General features: G+C 44.8%; 1 protein-coding gene across 3 annotated transcripts in view; it reads left to right on the top strand.

The window, feature by feature from the left end:
• The window catches only part of LPAR3 (lysophosphatidic acid receptor 3), a 99,623-nt gene that overhangs the window by 26,828 nt on the left and 57,990 nt on the right, over nucleotides 1-14,805 (top strand). Inside the window, exon 1 of one of the 3 annotated variants that reach the window (XM_042952450.1) lies at nucleotides 4,945-5,108. The exons of the other annotated variants lie outside the window; for them this stretch is intronic. The gene's annotated coding sequence lies outside the window, so the exon portion shown is untranslated. Of the gene's footprint in view, nucleotides 1-4,944; nucleotides 5,109-14,805 lie in introns of those variants that run through there. 3 annotated transcript variants of the gene reach the window in all.

Raw genomic sequence — 14,805 nt, 5'->3', positions numbered from 1 at the left:
GTTACTGGAGTGTCATTGTTTTAGACCTCTTGGACGGAGCTAGGAAGTATATGTATATACATATGCACACATATACATTCGTCAATTTGTCTACATTAGGCCATATGTTACAAAATCATGAATTCATAACAAATACTCCAACTCCAATCCAACACCCAGGGATCTTTCTACTTTTACCCCTTTATCTTTGTACGTATATTCTCTGGTGGTTAGAAACTTGTGTCTAGCTTCTACTGAAGCTTATCTTCATTATTTTTACTTACATTTTACTTGTTTTTACAGTATTTTACTCTTAGTTGCCCATGGCCCAACCACAAAGGCCATGCTGCCTCCTCTGTGCCTGACTCTGTCCCCACGGCCTCTTGTCCTTGGCTGCCAGGCCTGCTAACCCATGCGCCTAAGCAGCTTTGTTATCAGCCTCCAGCCCCTTTGCTCACCAGTCTCTGTTGCTCCCTAACATGTTGCCCATGCCTCGGTGCCACTCCCCAAACTGCCTCTCATCCTATTGCATTCTCCCTCACAAGCTGACCCCTCCGTTCTGGGGAAGGAAGAGAAAAGAGAAAGCAAAGGAAGCGTGAAGAAGATGGGAATGAAAGCAAAGATCGAAATAGTATAAACAAAGCTTTTGATAACATATTGCCAAATCGCACTCCCCAGAAGTTGGATCAATTTACATTCCCGCCAGTATGTTAAGGACAGGCCATTTTCCCTACACCTTTGCCAACACTGAGTTTTGTTTGCCTATTTAAACGTCAATCTGAGAGCCCTTCACTTTTGTCTCTGTTATAGCTCACACCATATTCAACTCATGGAAGTACTACACGTCTGGTTCTCATCTCACCCTTTAGATTGGGGTTTCTCAACCTTGGCACCGCTGACATTTTAGCTGCACAATTCATCGTTGTGGGGGCTGTCCTGTACTTTGTAGCCTGCGTAGCAGCATCCCTAGATGCTAGTTAGCACTCCCAGTTGCGTCTGCCATATATATGTCTGCAGGTATTGGGAGATGTCCTGGGGCAGGGGTGTATGGAGGATTAGCCCTGGTTAAGGCACCCACTGCTCTAGATTATGAGCTTCCTGCGGGTATTTGACCTCTTTTTTTCTTTTTAAATAATTTTAAGTTATTTTTTGAGGGAGAGAGAGAGAGAGAACATGCAAGTTGGGGAGGGGCAGAGAGAGAGAGGGAGAGAGAATCTTAAGCAGGATCCATGTCAGGTGCAGAGCCCAATATGGGGCTTGATCTCATGAACCATGGGATCATGACCTGAGCTGAAATCAAGAGTCAGATGCTTAACTGACTGAGCCACCCAGGCGCTCCCATTTGACATCCTTGTACGTGTTTGTACATCTTTGCCTGTCTTCTGCATATAATGACCACTGAGGAAATGTTAACTGGACAGGGATGAGAGGACTCAATGGTTGGGTAGAATTCACTATGATAGGACAGTGGAACTTACCCATTACATGTTTGTAACTCTCCATGTATGCGAATTCCATGAATATCTAACAGAGGGAAAAGAAAATGAATGTCCACAGGACTAGGTCATTACTGGTCTTTCTCAGTTAATTTCCAGTCTAATTTCTTACAAGTTAGATGATTGAATTCTGTGGTCTAGTTCAAATGGTAGACTCTATTGTGTTGATGGGGAAAGTACAATGCCGTTGGAGAAGGTGTTTCTTAAGTTAGATCATTCAGGGTGTTAGAGGTAAATCCAGTTGCTTGTTTTTCTGAACTTTCTCTGAAACAGGCAAACTGACTAATCATTGCTATTTTTTGTTATGTATTTAGAGTTTTATTCTGTCATTTTCATTTCATGGTATGGACTGTTTCCCATAAGCTTTTGTCAAAACTTATAGGTAGAGGTATGCTTACAAATTTTGTTGCTGTTTACCATAATCATATTCTGTTTCTTCTAGAATCAGTAAATGTTTGCAAAAGGCATTAATGTCAGTATGGAGAGCAAACCTGAATATTTCATTTCTCATGGGGGCATAGAATTAAGTACCGAAAAAGGGCTCCATTAGTCAGTGTGGTCCAAGAACCCTGGGCCAGAAGGATGAGCGCTGGTGAGAGAGAATCAGTCTGTCCCAGTTTTAGTTTTCTTCTCTGGAACGTGGAGAATGCTACCCTGCCCATCTCACCACAGGATCAAATGGGAAGAGATGCAAACTCACTTTGAACACTTCTTCTGGACCTGGAAGTGGGCTGAGGTCTTTCCACTGGCTATTTCATTCACTTTGTCCTAATCACCCAGTGGCCCAACAAGGTAGAGCTTGTCTCCCCTTTACACCAAAGGAAATGGAGGGTCAGAGAGGTTAAGTAACTTTCCCAAGGCCCTATTGATAATGGCTGTAAAGGAATGAATCCTAAGTGTCAGATTTAAATCTGCCAACAGTCTTAGAAATTAGATACTATTATTATCCCTATTTTACAGATGAGGAAATCCCTTAATTAGTTTGCTGGTGAACAAGACTTCAGACTCAGGCCATGTAGCTCCAGAAGCCATGCTCCTTTGCATGTGGACATCTAGCTTCCCCAACACCATTTGTGGAAGAGACTGTCTTTTCCCCATTGTGTATTCTTGGCACCCTTATTGAAGGTCAGTTGACCATACACGCATGGATTTATTTCTGGGCTCTCTATTTTGTTCTGTTGGTCTAGATGTCTGTCTTTTTGCTGGTACCATACTGTTTTAATTACTATAGCTTGGTAATATTTTTTGAAATCAGAAAGTATGCAGCCTCCAAATTTGCTCTTCTTTCTCCAGATTGTTTTGGTTATTTGAAGTCCTTTGTGTTTTATATTAATTTTAGGATTTAAAAAAAATGCCACTGAGATTTTGATAGGGATAGTTCTGAATCTTTAAATCACTTTGGATAGTATGGACATTTTGACAATATTGAGGCTTCCTTTCTGTTAACATAGCATGTCTTTCCATTTATTTGTGTCTCTTATTTCTTTTACTGATGTTTTGTACTTTTCAGTGTATAAGTCTTTTACCTCTTTAGTTAAGTTTATTGCTCAGTATTTTACTCTTTTTGATGTTGTAAATGGGAATGTTTTCTTAACTACCTTTTCGAATTGTTCATTGTTAGTGTATAGAAAGGCAATTGATTTTTGTGTGTTAATTTTGTATCCTGCAATTTTTCTGAATTCACTTATTAGTCCCGACATTTTTGTGTGTGTTTGTGTTTGCGTGCAACCTTTAGGGTTTTCTGTGTATAAGATCATGTCATCTGTGAATGGACACAATTTTACTCTCCTTTTCTCATGTGGATGCCTTTCATATCTTTGTCTTGCCTAATTGCCCTGGCTGCGACTTCCAGTACTGTGTTGAGAAGAAGTGGCCAGAGGCTACTTGTCTTGTTCCTGATCTTAGTGGAAAGGCTCTCAGTTTCCCACTGCTGAGTATGATGTTTGTAATGGGAGCCACGCTCTTTGTCCACTGTGCTCACCTGCTCACCTGTTGGTGTTTGAACCCAGACGTGAAGTCTGGGTTCTTTTACCACACCGTGGTGTCTCTGCTCTCCCTCCTCTACCTCCTTCTCCATCCCTGCCTCCCTGCTCTGTCTCGGGCAGCAGCAGAAGGAGGTGGCAGTGCCTGCAGCCTAGTCACCGCAGCACTGGGCACATTCTCAGGCAGGGAGAACTTCTTAGGGTAGATGTAGGATGACTTTGTCATCACTCATTGTTAAATTGAGATGTTAGAGCGCAAAGAGTTAAACTTCCAGAATACTGGCTGTATATTCCATTGATTTTTTTAAGAAAATTTGAGTTATCTGACTTTCTTAGGAAGTACTATTTGCCATTGTATTACTTCCTATGTGCTAGGCATCTTGCCAATCACTTTGTAAACATTGCTTTAATTTAATCCTTCACCAACCCCATACAGTCACTGTAGTTATGGTGCCATTTTTATAGAGAAAGCAAAAGGCTCTGACTGCATCATCGGTGTGCCGGGTTAGAGCCATTTGTGAGTGTGACGAGTCTACATCTGACTCAGGTCCAGCTGATGCTGAAGCTTCCGCTCCTTCCCCATTATTACCCAGCCCCTCCTATGTGACATGGCCCCCCATGCTTTCCTTGAAAGGGTTTAGTTTATCAGACGCCCCTGGTGTGGCCTTTTCTTATCTAATCTCTGTTTTATATACTCGTCATAGAATGTTCCTTTCTTTCTTTATTCTGACTGACCAACATCTGGTATATGATGGAGGAGGAGGGACAAGAAAACCACCTAAAAATAAAACAAGCTCCCATTCAGAAGAACAGGAGACACGCAGCAGTCACAGGTGCATAAAAATAATGAAGCCGTGCTGGGCAGGAATAAAAGCTCTCTGCCCTGGTGGTGGGGTAATTCTGTGGGTGGTCCCTGTGTTTGCTTTCCAGGAGAGGCCTCACAAGGACCCTGACTTTGACTTTGTTTCCTGTGAAGTTTCTTCCTTGTCCGTCTGTGGCCGTATCTGAAATGGGTGTGGGAGAGTGTGCTTCTTGGGGAAGAGTGAACAGGGGCCTTTCCAGGCCCAGCTGTGGTAATACAATACCTTCAAAAGTTCCCTGGCTTTCTGGTCTGTTCCATTAACCAGTTACCACATCCGCTTGGTTCTTGACCAGGTTCTTAAGCTTGCCTTATTTCCTACCTTCTGTGCTTGGCCCACCTCTGTCTTCCCCCTTCTTTGGTCTCTACCTTGAGATCCTCTAAAACATAGCCATGGGCAGGATGGTGCACCTTTACTCTGATCTTTACTGTAGGCCTGTCTTCCTTTGCTTCACTGGAACGTCTTATTGACAGACCTTCAAGAAAGGCGCTGAGTGGTGATACCATCTTTTTGCTCTCTGGGGTCACAGAAGCAGTTAACTTTTCTAATCCCCCAGTTTCAAGATGGTGTCCATTCCTGTACACCTACTTACAAACAATTCTTGCCTGAGCTCATCTCTTTCTTGTAATGCTTTGCTAAAAGCTGCAAGGAAGGAACAGCCAATGCATGTTCACGGTCTATTTCATTCCAGCACCTTCACCTAGAGCTGCGGGCTTCTTGGGCAGAGTTTCAATACACAGTGCCTTGAAGAAGACAGAAGTTTATTTTTCTCTCTTGTTGACAGTCCTGAGGTGAGTGCTTAGGGTTTGAAGGGTCCCTTTCTTCTTGTTTTCCCACCATCCACTAGGGCAATGCTTCTCAAACTCTCTTTGTTGAAAGGCTGGTTTTCTTTCTTTCCAATACAGCAAAAACCAATAGTTGTGTTTTGTGAGCCACTGATCACGCACTTTGTATTTCACAGTAATGTCAAAGTGCTGTAAACATTTCCAGGTGTTTATTTGTGATTTCTGTACTTATCTCCTTATTGGTAGAAACTTGTCCTTGCACTCTGTTGAATCTTGCTCCTTTAGCGCTCTGCCCTGGTCTGAATGCTTAGTGCTGAATCACAGAGCTGACTGTGTTCCCGTTTGCAGGAAAGTGAAAGAGCACGGAGGAGCACACATGGCATGTTTTAGGGCTAACCTGGAAGTAGCTCACTTCACTTATGTTCACATTCCATTGCGAGAACTTAGTCATGTGGCCAGCCTGGCTGCAAGGAGGCGGGGAATGGAGTTCTTTCCAACTGGAAAACAACTTAGCAGTCTGAGCCATAGAGCGTAAGCTAAATACTGATACAAAAATAATAATAATAATAATCATGGGCGCCTGGTGGCTCAGGCGGTTGAGCAACCAACTGTTGATTCTGGCTCAGGTCATGATACCAGGGTTCTGGGATCAAGCCCACATCAGGCTCTGCACTGGGCATAGAGCTTGCTTGAGATTCATTCTCTCTCTCTCTGTCTCTCTCTCTCAAATGAGAAATTTTAAAAAACGAAATAAAGTCATGAGAGCAGTCTCAGAGCAGTATACACTTATGGGCAAAGGAGCTAGAAGAATGAGTCTAGTGTCCTACCACACAGAACAGGACTTCTTAGAAATGGAATCTAGGGTCCGGCCAGTCCTTCTTTGCAGCCTGAGGGTCAGAGCCCTGCTGTATGGTAAGGTTAATAAGGGGAAGTTCACTGGAGAAGAGGCTGAGAACCATTCTCTGGGGGAAGCCCAGCCAGCATAGACTCAGGTTTGTAGCCGAGTTAGAATCCCCAAGGCTATATCCCAAGTGCTGGAGCAGGAGCAAGTTGAGAGCCCAGAACACTGCAGTAGTTGGGACCCAGTGGGGCATCAGGGAAAAGGTGGCCCTGCTAGTCTACCCTGAGCCTCAGCAAAACATCCAAGAGAGAGAACATACAAGGGCCTGGCCAGTGTGAGTGGGACAAAGTCTGTCCTATTACAAACCTCTCTGCCAACTTCTGTGTGCTGCACCACGGACAACTTGTGAGGCCTGAGACCACCATCATTCTGTCTCCCGGCACTAAAACCCTGCTGTTTAAACTTGCAGCTGTATTTTTCACTGTGGTCCCGTTATCTCCAAGAGCTGAAAGGAAGATGAGAGTTCCAACCTACATATGTGCTGTCTTCATGCCAACTTTCTTCTTGTTTATCTTGAAGGCAGTTTGGGAGCTTAGAATGAGACTGTGTGAGAGGTGTCGGGGCTTGAGATCATTGTTCAGGAGTCATCCACATAGAGAAGATCATTTAAGTAGTAGTAGTTCGGGCGGGAGAAAGTTTAAAGGGAAGAGAAGGGGAGGCTGAGAACAAGTCTAGGAGACTGATGGAAAAACGGGGCAGCGATACAGAGGGCTAGGAGAAAACACCAGGAAAGAATGGGGTCACAGAGGCTCGGGTGGGGAGTATCAAGAAGGGGATGACTGGGGCACCTGGGTGGCTCAGTCGGTTGAGCGTCCGACTTCGGCTCAGGTCATGATCTCACTGTCTGTGAGTTTGAGTCCCGCGTCGGGCTCTGTGCTGACAGCTCAGAGCCTGGAGCCTGTTTTGGATTATGTGTCTCTCTCTCTCTCTCTTCCCCTCCCCCACTCATGCTCTGTCTCTCTCTCTCTGTCAATAATAAATAAACATTAAAAAATTAAAAAAAAAAAAAAAGAAGAAGGGGATGACTATTTGTCAACTTCCACAGTGGACCAAAGGGAAAGAGGACGGGAAGGAGAGGATTGGGGAATTACTAAAACTGAACACATTTTTATTTTGTGCTGATTATAAGCAGATACTTGTTTGCGTCTCGAAGAACAGGGAGGCAGGATACCAGCTCTGCTCCCAACAGGTTTGGAAATGACGTTAAGACAAATAAATTGTAATAAAGTGTGTTGAATGCCATCGAAGAGGTACCTAGTATTTCTCCGCTAAATTTCTTGGGAGAATACCTGTACTTTCTTTTCACTCCTGTATCTCCCGAGCATTAATCAACATAATGTGATCAAGTTTCCACCTCCTCTGCTTCTACCAGCTGACTGAAACTGACCAACCCGTGAGCCAAACATTTGTTGTGTATCTGCTCCATGCCCCTGTATTGTGCGTCTGGTGCGCAAATTTAAGTAAGAAACTGTTGCAGCCCTTGAGAAGCTCACTGTCTGGTGGGAAAGGCTCACTCTGGGGTAGAGGACATGCCTACAGTGTGACCCCAGGAGTCCTTCCCAACAGTAGCTAAAAGGAGTCGGAATCTAGCGAATAAAAAGTCAGTTCAGGAAAATCAGTGTGTATGTGTAGGAAAGTTCCAGTAGTATGGATTTGTCTTAAGTTCCGGAAGCAAGGATTGCTTCTCATCTCCCCCAGCCATGTTTGTATTCGTATTGGAGGGAGCAGGTGGAAGAGCGAGAGAGAGGAGAAGAATTCTAGAATAGGGACGACTCTCAGTGCTTTTGAGCCTCCAAGCTTCTGTGCCTAGTCAGGGACTATGTTAGGCTGGTGTCTCCAGAGTCTAAAGATCGTCAGGAGCGCCTGGTGGTTCAGTCGGTCAAGTGCCCAATTTTGGGTCAGGTCATGGTCTCACAGTTTATGAGTTCGAGCCCTGCATCGGGCTGTGAGCTGACAGCCCGGAGCCTGGAGCCTGCTTGGAATTCTGTGTGTCTCTCTTCCCTCCCCTGCTTGTGCCACCTCTCTGTTCTCTCTTTCTCTCTCTCAAAACTGAATGCACGTAAAGATCGTCTACCAGTGTAGCATTTCCACCAAGGCTGCAGGCCATAGAGCTTCTGGGAGAGCAGCACTTCCCCAGGATTCCCCACAGCTGGCCCTGCCACTGGGGGATGGATCGGTGGTGCCCACCCATGTGTCACCCTTGTCATATGTCTGCATTGCCTTTGCCTCGCATCAGGCAGCAGTGCCCCCTTGGCTCAGGTTGTCATTACCCTCCCCTGCCCTCTACTGATTGTAAGGGAAAGTCTACTGATCCCTTCTCTGCAGCATCTGGTTTCAAATCTGGCTAATCCTTAGCCCAACTTCACACTGATCCATGTCATGTATTTCCATGATGTGTAAGACCAGCAACACAGGTAGAGCTGGGACGGGTCCTGGATTACACTGAAGGACATCTGTGAGGTAGACTCCAGAATGCAGGGATCCCCTGGAATCCAGTGCCATCACCTGTGTTTTCTATAACCCCTATTGCCGTGGGTAAATCACTCATTTATTAAGTCCCTGTGCGTGGAGAAACTTAGTAGGGTTCTGGTGCATGTAATGGGACACTGAGAACATCAAAAGAGTTGTGATGCTGGTCCATGCCCTCGGGAATATGATTTATTCCTCTTTCCTTCTCTGGGAGTTGTTTGTTGGATTCACAATGTTAAGAAATGTTAATATTACTAAATATTACTAAAAGATTTAAGAAACTCCATAACATATTAAAAGCTTGAAAATAACCTTTTTTTGTCATGCTACAGTGTACTTTAAATGACATCTGTATCATCAGCGTTCCACAAGAAACAAATGATACAGTCACACTGGTAATTGGAACAGGGGAAACGGTCACTTGGTAACTGGCAGAGGGCAGAGTTCACGGAAACCAACAAGAGATGGTGCGGTGCCAACCGAGAGCTGGAAGCAGCAAGGAGCGGTCAAGGCTTCTCAACCTGAAAGCCAAGGGGAGGGGGAGGCTGCCTGACAGCAGCTAATCAGGCCAGCCCATGGCAGCCCGGCGGGGAAGGAGCAGGGACCGTCAGTGTCTCAGCTCTGCCTTCTCCCGCCTCACAGCCTCACAGTCTCTTGCTGTGCCTCTTCGTTGGCTGGAGCTGGAGGGCAGGGGAGCTGCTGATGGAGTCCTGCAGGGTAAAGAGCACAAGGAGAAGGCTGGAGCGGGGGTTAGGGGGGCCCACAGATGAGATCAGGCATATCGCCCAGATGCCTTTTGTATGCATTTCCATGACCAGCCACCTTTGTGCTCTAACTACCAGACAGGCCCTGCGGGGTGGGAGAGGGAGGCAGGATGGGGAAGGCTGTGAGATTCCCACTTGAGTGACGAGTGCTGCTCCCTGACCAGGGCGTAGAATCCCTGCAGGAGACCCTCTGGCTTATTGGTTTAGCAGTAGTGGTGCTCTCTTTTAGAATCTCCGAATCCTTGGGGCACCTGGTGGCTCAGTCGGTTAAGTGTCCAACTTTGGCTCAGGTCATGATCTTGGGGCTCATGAGTTCGAGCTCTGTGTCGGGATCTGTGCTAACAGCTCAGAACCTGGAGCCTGCTTCGGATTCTGTGTCTCCCTCTCTCTCTGCCCCTGGCCCGCCTGCACTCTGTCTCTCTCAAAAATAAATAAACATTAAGGAAAAAAAAAAAAAAAAAGAACCTCCGAAGCCTTGAATAAAACAACTCTTACCTACTATAGCCACATGCTTTGAAAATATGATTTTCCTTTCTATACAGAGTTTTAGAATTCAGTCAGGGCTGGCGTCATCTCCAGAGGCACAGAGGGGCCACACTGCAGATCGCTATGGACCCATTGCTGGTGACAGTGGGGGAGTATTTGGAACAAACTGTATAAAGCAAGAGACTCTTGAAGATCCATTTTAGGGCTGGAGGCAAGGGACAGGGCCATGCAAAGGAGTGAGCAAGGGAATGCAGTATTGCAGTTAGGTTGAGACAAACGGTTTGGACCAAAATTTTGTCTGTTGTGGGTTTTACATCTAAAGAAACCTAATCATCTTCTTCTTCTCCTCCTACTCCTTCTTCTTTTAACGTCTATTTATTATTGAGAGAGACACAGAGCGTGGTCAGGGGAGGGGTAGAGAGAGGGGGAGACATAGAATCTGAAGCAGGCTCTGTGCTGACAGCTCAGAGCCCGACATGGGGCTCAAACTCACGAACTGCGAGATCGTGACCTGAGCCAAAGTCGATAGCTTAACCAACTGAGCCACCCAGGCGCCCCTCAGAAACCTAATTTTCTTCTTGTGGAAAGTCTTTGCTATAAGCAGGAACATTCAAGTTTCTCAAAATATATTTTCACAGTGACAGAGTTCTTTGTACAAGATACTTCTTTTAGCTATAAATGTCTACACTTTAAATTATGGCACTTTCCTCCTCCAAACAGTAAAGCATGTGATTACATAATGGTCTAAGGATTATTTGCTGTGTGATAGAACATGTTATATTATGTGTGAACATTCATTTTAAGCATTATGCTTAGCATCTTTCCTTTTGAGAGGGTCAGAGGACAAAGTGTCTGTCATCTTTCTAGCCTCCTGGATTAGATGGCACTAAAATCGCATAATAGATAAAGCAAACACAATGAAACATTCACATTCTATTTGGACAGGTTAAGTCAGGGAATCTGCTGATCACATAAAACCCACGTCTCACTTCTTTGGTTTAGTTCTGCATGTTTTGCTTTCCTGTTTAATCGAGAGGTTTAAGACAGACTTCAGTCATCAGCGACATCTGGGGAACAATACATTCACTCACAGTTGTTTAGTAAACAAGTCGTAGATAGAAGCAGTGTGTATATACCGTGGCCTCTTATGAATCCGCCCACTCGGTGGAGAGAGAGAGCAGGGGTTGAACCAGCTGCCATACAGCAGACGGTCCTCCTTACCTAAAGGGCTCAGAAGCGTGCAGTGGCAGAGGGACATGTTTATTCTGCCAGGCTCCAGCTGCAGCTCTCCCCCGCAGGTCACCACCGCTGGGCCGAGCACGACCGACCGGAGCCACGGAAGTTTGTCATTTCCCAAGTGCACCCCGCGTGTGTCTGCCCCTCCTCTGTGTGGCCACTGCCTGGGAACTTTACCACCAGTAGAGGCCCTGGGTGCATTGTGGAGGCCTTGTTGTGTGGAGACGGAGGGTCTAAATCAGAACAATTTTGTATGCCCGACTTTACTATTCCTTCTTAAGAGATACTCAATCACAGACAGTATCCATTTAAATTGAATCTCAAACAAATTGCTTCTCCTCTGTGTGTTTTACCCTAACAGAGTACAGCAACTGTTGAAACGTGAGCTTTATTTATCTTGAAATGACTGAAGTATAGTGAGGTTGATAACATCCTCTCCTCTCTTTTTTAAAATCTATTTTATTTTTAAATGTGAGTGTTTTAATTTTTTTTAATGTTTGCTTTTGAGAGAGAGAGAGAGAGACAGAGCATAAGCGAGGGAGGGGCAGAGAGAGAGAGAGAGGGAGACACAGATTCTGAAACAGGCTCCAGGCTCTGAGCTGTCAGCGCAGAGCCTGACGTTGGGCTTGAACTCATGGACTGTGAGATCATGACCTGAACTGAAGTTGGGTGCTTAACTGACTGAACTACCCAGGCAGGTTCCCTTTTTTGTATGTACAGAAAAATTGAGCAGATAGTATAGAGTCCCCTTGTTATACTTCTACTCCCGCACACCGTTCTTTCTATTATTTGCATCTCATCAATGTGGTACATTTGTTATAATTAGTGAACCGACATGGATATAGCATTATCACCTAAGTCCGTATTTTATTCAGATTTTCTTCGTTTCTACCCTAATGTCCCTTTTCCATTCTAGGATCCAAGACACGTATTGTATTTAGATGTTATGTCTCCTTATGTCTTCACTGTGACAGTTTCTCAGATTCTCCTTATTTTTCTTGACCTTGACAGTTTTTGAGGAGTCCTGATCAGGAATTTTGCAGAATGTCACCCAATTGGGATTTGTCTGAGAGTTTTCTCGTGATGAGACTGTAGTTGTGGGTTTGGGAAACAGTAGAGTGCCATTCTTAACATATATCAAGAGTACAGATTGGCAACATCACTTATCACTGTGGCTGTTGACCTTGATCACCTCCGTAAAGTCATTTGTCAAGCTTCTCCACTGAAAAGTGATTCACCCCTCCCCACCCCCTGCCCTTTCCCTGCTGTCCTCTGGGAGGAGTTATGTTCCCCTCTTTTAGAGTAGAATGTCTGTATAATTTATTTGGAATTCTTCTGCATGGGAAATTTATCTCCTCTTTTTCATTTGTTATTCAGTCATTTACTCACATCAGTATGCATTAAGAGTGTTTATTTTATACACTGGTTTATAGTCCAATGCTGTTTTGTTTTGTTGCTCAAATTGTTCTAGCTTTGGCCACTGGGTTGCCCTCTCTTTTGAAGTTATGTTCAAAGAGGAGTCATAGTTTCTGATATCCATACACACAAGGGAGAGGTCTCAATTGTGGGACTGCCCTTCAGACCACCCTGTTCAAGGGTGGTGAACTCTACTCCTCACACCTCTCAACCACTGGGGCTTGGAGCCAAGTCCGTGGAGAAAATGAGAGAGTTGTGAGATCCAAATTAGAGGGTACACAGAAGAAGAAAGTAATAACGCTCGGATTGGGTAAACAGTTACGGTCATGCGGACATGTATGCACAAGGATTGCATTTAGTTCTATGTTTAACAAGTGTTTTACTGAGTGCCTACTGTGTGCTGCGCACTGTTCCAGGTACTGGGGATGACACACCCTAACAACACAATGTCCTTGACTTCCTTCTCATGAGAGGTAGACCATAACCCCAGTAGATGGTGACAGGTAGTCAGAAATGCTGCAAAGAAGAATGAGGCAGGACAGAGGGCGAAAGCTCAGCAGGGTGGCGTGAGGTGCTCTTTTAGAGAGTGGCAGAGGAGGGCTGTCTGATGCAGTGACATTTGAGCAGGAATGAAGTGGGGAAATGAGCCTGTACGTATGTGGGGGAAGAGGCTTCTGGGCAGAGGGAATAGCAAAGTCCAAAGGCTTTGAAACTAATGGCTAAAATGAACCTCAGGGATCACATGTGGACTTAAATCTCCCATGCTATCCTGATTTTACTATTAACATGAATTATTAAAAAGAATTCAGTGAGCAAACGTGATTGCTTATGCAGAAGTGGTCTCGTTTCTGGCCATTAGCACAGCAGCTGACCTAACCTCCAACTCCCATCTGGCTGGGGTTTCCAGAGGGGAGCGGACTATTCCACATTTGCAGGCCTCAGGAAAAGGAAATATGCACAGCACCCACTGACCTCGTTCAGGATGCCCCCTGTTGTGTCCTAGGAGGAAGGGGGAGCATTATTGAAAGCCAGCTAAAAGGCCAGCAGCACCGTGTCTTATGAGATGTAGCCAGAAATAAAAGCTGCTTGAGTGGTTTTCAAATGTCTTAATTTTCATAATTGTTTCCACATTATGGGCTAGCTGAACATTTTTTCAGAGAATCAAGTTTGGGAGAGTCTAAATGAAAGCTTTGCTCATGAAGTTTTCATTTGGATTCCACATATAGACTTCCTAAGCCATCATTTTATGAAGTCTTAAATTACTGAAGTTTGAAGTTGTGGTAATAGCTCCAAAGTTTAACATCTTTTGTTTGGGGGGTCGGTCGGAACTAGCCAAATCCTCTAAACCTTTGGTATAAAAGAGAAGAAGAAAGGGGGGGGGGGGAAGGAAAAAAAAAAAGCAGCTGGGGATTTGGCAGAATTAAAGCTTCGCAACATTAGTCTTGAAATTGACCATGTTGTGTGGCCCACTTCCCATAAAATTTGAAAACAAATTTTCAGAAAAGTGCCTTTTCTGTGCTTCTCAGGGCTGTTAAAGCAAAACAAAGAAACCCAGGCTATTTATAACGCCTAGATTTTTTTATGGTACAGGACAGTCTTTGAATGTGTCTTGATTGGATCATTCTGTTTTGGTAATTCTGTAGTGACTGTAAGTGTGACTGTAGTTGTTGGGTGTTTTGTTTGCCCGTGGAGACAAAGTGGAGTGGCATCCATAGGCGTGCGGGCCTGGGAACACAGCTGCCTGAACAGAATCCAGGGTTGTCTCTTACTAGTTGTATGACCTTAGGGAAAGGGCGCTTGAGTTTCCTCACCTGCCAGATGGATGTGATAGTATGGGCGTCACTGTTGGGAGGATTAAATGAGATGACCCACCAGGCACAAAGTAATCACTCAAATATTAGCGGTTAGGAATAGTAGTAATGACGTGGACATAGGAAGTTAACTAACCCAAGAACAGAGGTAAGTAGTTCTCTAATGGACACATTTAGTGCATGATACGGAGGTCAGCAATGGTGTTTGACCCTTTCGTGTTAGTGGGAGAAGAGAGAGTGTAGGACCGAGATTTATTCGTTCCTCCCATGAATGCTGATGTCACAGATGTGGTCAGAATTGGCAAGATCCCTGTTCTCCTGGAGCAGAACAGTCCAGGGGTGGGAGATGGACCATAAATGATGCATAGACACGGAAGAAAATATATAACAAATGATAGATGCCGTGGTGAAGATAGAACAGGGCTCTGTGGTTACTTTGGAGTTTTCGGAGAAGGTGTCTCTGCGGAGGAGATGTTTAGGCCCGGATCACAGAATCCTATTTTAAGGGTTTGAGAGAGTTCAAGAGATAATAAATTGATCATTTGTTATGAGCTCATTAAATTTTTTGGTAATTTCCAACTGAGAAAATATGATGATCTGTCATTAGTATGTACTAGGGA

This window comes from Panthera leo, chromosome C1, assembly GCF_018350215.1.
Source record: "Panthera leo isolate Ple1 chromosome C1, P.leo_Ple1_pat1.1, whole genome shotgun sequence".
Classification (NCBI taxonomy): domain Eukaryota; kingdom Metazoa; phylum Chordata; class Mammalia; order Carnivora; family Felidae; genus Panthera; species Panthera leo.
This window is presented reverse-complemented; position numbering and strand designations above follow the sequence as displayed.